Source organism: Mus musculus, chromosome X, assembly GCF_000001635.26.
Source record: "Mus musculus strain C57BL/6J chromosome X, GRCm38.p6 C57BL/6J".
Taxonomy (NCBI): domain Eukaryota; kingdom Metazoa; phylum Chordata; class Mammalia; order Rodentia; family Muridae; genus Mus; species Mus musculus.
Genome location: NC_000086.7, coordinates 31,677,738 through 31,683,716, shown reverse-complemented (window position 1 = coordinate 31,683,716; position 5,979 = coordinate 31,677,738). Strand labels below are relative to the sequence as shown.

General features: G+C 48.4%; 1 pseudogene; it reads left to right on the top strand.

Annotated features, from left to right (window-relative positions):
* The first annotated feature begins 2,214 nt into the window (after positions 1-2,214).
* Positions 2,215-5,157, top strand: Gm21420 (annotated as a pseudogene).
* The last annotated feature ends 822 nt before the right edge of the window (positions 5,158-5,979 follow it).

Sequence of the window (5,979 nt, the reverse complement as noted above, 5' to 3'; positions counted from 1 at the left end):
ATATAACCCCAGAGCAGAGTTCAGCTTGGAACTCTGAGTGTATGTGCCTGCAGTTTCATAGTGGTTAGTAAGTGGCTTCAGTTGCACAAGGCCCAGTTTTTGATAAACATGTGAGATAAGATGCCTGCTGACAGAGGACATAGGTGGGCATTGGACATGTGAGTGTTGGTGCTGGTAGAGAGAAATGGATGCTATGGATATGGGACTGCAGTCACATATCAATTCTTGAGCTGGGTTGTTGACATGTTACTGCAGATTCCTTCACAGGCCAGACAGTCATTGGTTTGTGAGTACAGGTGTCTCTAGAGTACAGAGAGGTGCAGTGGGAGAGTTCATGCAGGGGTATGCAGAGATCAGAGGGAACTGAGCATGTGAGTGCAAGTGCTATAGAGACCAGCAAAGGGCTGTGTGTGTAGGCATGTAGTTGCCTGTAGAATCCAGGGAAGAGCTGTAGGTATGTGAGTGCAGGTGCATGCAGAGGAAAGAGAAGGCAAGTGGACCTGGAGCCCAGGTGCCTGCAGAGGGCAAGTGTGACTGGAAATGGGTATAGAAATACCTGCAGAGAACAGAGAAGTCAGCATGTTAGTTCATCTTCCTCCTGAGTACAGGATTGTAGTTTACCCATGAGTGTATATGTCTCCAAAGGTCAGAAGGGGGAGTTTGGCCTGTGAATGCAGGTGCCTACAGAAGCAAGGAAAGGGAAGTGGGCATTTGAGTGCAGGACCCTTCTGAGGGCTAAGTTAAGCAGTAGGTATTTGAGGGTCCATGCCTGAAGATACCATGAATGCAGTGGGCATGTGAGGACAGGTGCTAGCAGACACCATGAGGGCAATGGCCTTGTGAGCATAGTGAAGGGCCATGACCAGAGGTGGGCAGTAGACATGTTTGTTCAGATTCATACAGAAGCCAAGTAGTCACTGTGTATGTGAATGGAGTGTATGGAGTGCCAGAAAGGTGTAATTGGCAGGGGAGGCTGGGTAAGTGCAGGGGCATAGGTCATGTAGTTCATGTGCCTGCAGAGGCCAGAATGGACTGGTTGTCATGAGTAACCCAGTGCCGGGAGAATGCAAGGTTTCAGTTGACGTTAAGGTGCAGATTCCTGCAGAGTACAGGATTCCCATATCACAAACATGCCAGCAGAGTCCAGACAAGGCAGTGGGCCTGTGAGTTCATGTTCATGGAGAAGGAACAGAGATGCAGTGGTAACATGGGTGTGTGTACCTGCAGAGGCCACAGAGTATCAGAGAGCATGTGAGTGCAGTGCCCTGCAGAATCCAGGCTGGCAGTGTGCCTGTGAATGCAGTTGCCTGCAGAACAGGAAGGGTTTGGTGAGTACGTAAGTGTAAGTGCCTGAAGATGCCAGTGGAGGGCACTGTGTGTTTCAGTCCAACTATCTGCAGAGAGCAGAATAGAGCAGTTTGCATATCATTGTGGGTCCTGCAGAAGTCAGATCGCTACTGTGTGCTGTGAATGCATGAGACTGCAGAAGACAAATGATGGGCAGTAGGCATGTGTGTGCAGGTGTCAGGAGGCCAGTGTCATGTGAGTGCAGCTAAGCACCAAGATCAGATGTGGGTAGTAGACATGCAGTTTATGCAGATCCCTGTCCAAGACAGGCAGTCATTGGAATGTGAACACTTGTGGAAAAGCCAGAGAAAGGCAGTGGGTAGGTAACAGATTGCAGAGCCATGGGTGTCAGTGAGTGTGACTATATGTGCCTGCAGAGGTGGGCAGGGCAGTGGGCATGTGAATGCTGTTGACTGTTACAGAACCTGGCAATAGGCATGGGATTATAGAAGCCTACAGAAGCCAGAAAGAGGCAAGGAGCACTTGTTTGCAAGTGCCTGCAGGGGACAGAGAAGGGCAGTGGACCTGTGAGTAAAAGCCCCTGCAGTGGCCTCAGTGTGGCATTGGGTACTTCAATACAGGTGTCTGGGGAAGATGGTTGGGGACAGTAGGCATGAGAATCGTGCTTCATGCAGAGAGGCCAGGGTGGTTAGTGGCCACATGTACTCAGGTGCCTTTCATAGGCCAGGCATGTGTTGTCAGTGTGAATAGAGATGCATGTAGATGCCCGAGATGCAATGGACATGTGAGTGCAGGTGTCTGCAGATGTGATAACTGGAAGGTTTCAATCTGAGTGCAGGTGCTTACAGAGGCAACAGAGAAGAATTGGACATGGGACTACAGTTGCCTGCTGAGGACACAGGCGCAATGAATATGTGTGTGCAGCTTTGCACAGAGGCCATTGTGCCTGTGAGTTCATGTTCCTGCTGAGGACAGATTGCAATGGAGACAAAAGTGTAGGTGCCTGCTGATGTCTCAAGTTGAGGATTAACCTGTTAGTGCAGGTGAGTGCAGGGGCTAGGGAAGGGACCTGGGCAAATAAGTGCAGGAGTCTTCAGAAGACTAGGTTATGTGGGGACATTGGGCTATACACAGACAAGCTGGTCTCCAGTTGAGTTGAGGTCTGAACTCTAGTAGAACCTGATGGGTGGCAATTCCCACCTACATGGGACAGAAGCCGTTCCCTCATGTCTTCTGGTCCCCTGGCTCCTGTTGAAGTTACCACCCCCACATTCCCCACAAGAGAGGATAGTGGCTAGCAGTCATGTACACAATGTCCCAAGCTTCTGACCTTCAGGCTAGACTTCTCCCAGTTACCTAGCAACAACAAGATAACAAGTCCACTATAAGAGGGGCTGCTTGGCCCACTCCTCACTCTCTTAAGCTTTTACTTTCTTTACTCTCCCTCTTACTCTCTCTCTCTTACTCTTTTAAGCTTTTACTTTCTTTAGTCTCTCTCTAAGCCCTCTCTCTCTAAGCCTTCACTTTTCTTACACTCTAACTCTCTTCTCTCTTTCCTTTCCCCCTTCTCTCCTATTGGCCATGGCCAGTCTCTCTCTCTCTCTCTCTCTCTCTCTCTCTCTCTCTCTCTCTCTCTCTCTCTCCTCCTCCTCCTCCTCCTCCTCCTCCTCTCTCTCTCTCTCTCTCAACTTCTCTCTTCCTCCGTGCCTTTCTATATACTAAAGCTCTAAAACCATAGACTGCCTCTGTTCATCAAGGCCAGGACTAAGGACTCTCACCTGTGTTGGAACCTCTCTCCCCCTGCCCTCTTCCCATATCTCCAGGGTGTGGTGCTGTCCTGGGGCCCCTATTCTGTTCTTAGCTTTTCTTCCTACTGTATCCAGCATGGGATGCCAGAGACTGATAACCTGGTACTAGGGGCGTCCCCTTGTCCACCCCCTGCCATGTGGGGTCAGTGGCTTCACACAGCTAGATGCCCACCCAGGGCTGTGTGAAAAGCATCTGGCAGTCCTCCCATGTCCACCTGCCCAGAGCACAGGAACTCGGGTGGGATGCGGGCTCTCTCCCTCCCTGATCTTCCACTACACCCACAGCCCCGCAAGGTTAAACTGTGGGTATTTGAGTGTCCATGCCTGCATTTATCACAAAGGCATGTGACAGCAGGTCCAAGCCAACACCAGAGGGGTAGTGGTCATGATAAATTCCCATATCTTCCCTTTTCTCCATACAACCTGTCACATATAGTGGGCAGCATTAAGAAAAGATCAACATGTGACACACCTCCTCCAACAAAGCCACATATACTCCAACAAGGCCCTACCTTCTAACAATACCACTCCCTATGAGACTATGAGGGTTGTATCCATTCAAACCATTACACCAGAAAAAGCCACTAGTCAATATAGGGAAAAAGAACTAACAGATATAAACACCAACATTATATAGACAACCAGGGGTGACCACCAAACATTCATACTACTGGATAGGAGGATACAGTGACTGTAAGAAGAAACCAAACTGCAGCCATTTTGAATAAAACTTGTATTTTTGAATGGGAAGTGTCAAATAAAGTTTAAGTTCCCAAGACCTCCCTAAGAAACTGACATCCTGAATGACAGCAAGTGACTGTCATGGATGACTGACATCCAGGTTGACAAGTTGAGATATGAAGGCTAGTCAAGTTGTCCCTATACAGTTGAATAAACCAACCCAGGATAAATGTACCATGAAGACATGTTCCTAAGGAAGTCCCAATCTCTAAATCCTGATTAGTAGGATAACTTGGCAGAGATGTTTATGGATTGAAATCATGAAATCACTTGTGGTGGTTTTAATATTCTTGGCCCAGGGAGGGGCACTGTTAGGAGGTGTGGCCATGTTGGAGGAAGTGTGTCACTGTGGATGTAAACTTTGAGACCCTCCTCCTAGCTGCCTGAAAATAGTCTTCTCCTGAGTGCCTTTGGATCAAGATGTAGAATGCTCAGTCCCTTCTCCAGCACCATGCCTGCCTGGATGCTGCCATGCTCCTGCCATGATTATAATTGACTGAAGCTCTGAACCTGTAAGCCAGCCCCAATTACATATTGTCCTTATAAGTGTTGCCTTGGATCTCTGCTTAGGTTCCCAGTACCCTGGCTCTCCAGCTTCCTCCCACATCTACCAAACTTACTGGGACCCCCTTCCTTTTCCTTAGCCTGTCACAGCAGCACTTGGTCTCCTCAGAAACCCATACTCTCCTCAGGTGCCATGGCTCATCACACCCCACCTGAAGCAGGACAACCATTGCATAGGCTTGGGCACTAGCACAAACACCAGTCACTTGCTGGAGGAAGAGGTCTGGACACTGTAGTGGCCTCCCTGTGTATGTTAACCCTATAGCACTCTACCTGCTCTTCTGGCAGTTCAAGGTCTTTGAAGGGTCCCTGATCAAGCTTACCTTGAGACACACTCATGGTTTTGTGAACTTTGACAGCCCAGCATTAACAGAAGCAGCCAAACTCACATTCAATGGTATTCACTTTGATCTGGAGAACCGATAGACCCTGAGGCTAGAGTTTGCCAAAGCCAACAGCAAGATAGCAAAGAGCAAACTAATAGGGACACCAAATCCCACCAATGTCCACCCTGCCCTAGGAGCACACTTGATCACAAGAGACTCTTATGACCTTATGGGAGCTGCTATGATTCCTGCATCCCTACACCAGGAAGCTGACCCCAGCCATTTCACCAACTACATTAACCTACACAGCTGTCACTAGTGCTGCTGCTTCATCCCTACATGCTGAGATGCACTGGTTCCCCTCATCTGATATTACTCAGCAAGGATGGAAATATTGCCAGTTCTGTTAGCAACTCAGTTTTGTTACCCTGGAGTTGGTCGTGGGCTGTGCGGGGCCAAAACAGTGCTCTGACTTCACTGCCACTCAAGGCCTGTGTGGAACTTCTGCTTCCGTCTAGACACTGAATCTGAAGCCTGACTCATGGAATGGCTCTGGTTTTCTTCCCCCTTTCTCCAAGGCCTTCAGGAGGATCAGGGGACCTTACTGGGATACCTAGGCCCAGCTTGCAGACATCACTGGGACCCACATCCTGACCTCCTGCTCAAACTTGTTTCTATAGTTCCCCATCAAGGAAAAGGAATGTTTAATTTTGCATGTTTATGAATTGTTATACTTGTTATATATTGTGCATATGGTTTGTTCTCACACTGTCACTGTAGCAGCATGTCTTGACACTAGAGGCTGTTCAAGTCTATTCCTTTGACTTCTGCACCAACCCTGCTTCAGGTGGGGCTGAGTCTTGTGACCACATCTGCCTTAGGGGCCCTAGCTCCTAACACATGCATACACACTTGCAAACTCTATCCTCGTTCAGCAGGAGATCCACAGCCTCTGAATTTCACTTCAAATCAGAGTCCTGCATTATCTCCTACTCCAGGGACCCAATAAGTCTAAGAAGCCTTCCTTGTGCTTGCCTGCCTCATTTTACCCCACTCTGCCACTGCTCCTCATTCCTCCTGAACTTTGAAACCAACAAAAGCATGAAAAGTATTTCTGGACTCTGTGTAATAAAATATATGGATCATAAGGGTTGTTCATATGTATACCATTAATTATTGAAGAGGCCTTATTGAGCCTGTTAGGTAATTTTAATGCTTGACACCTGAGGAAG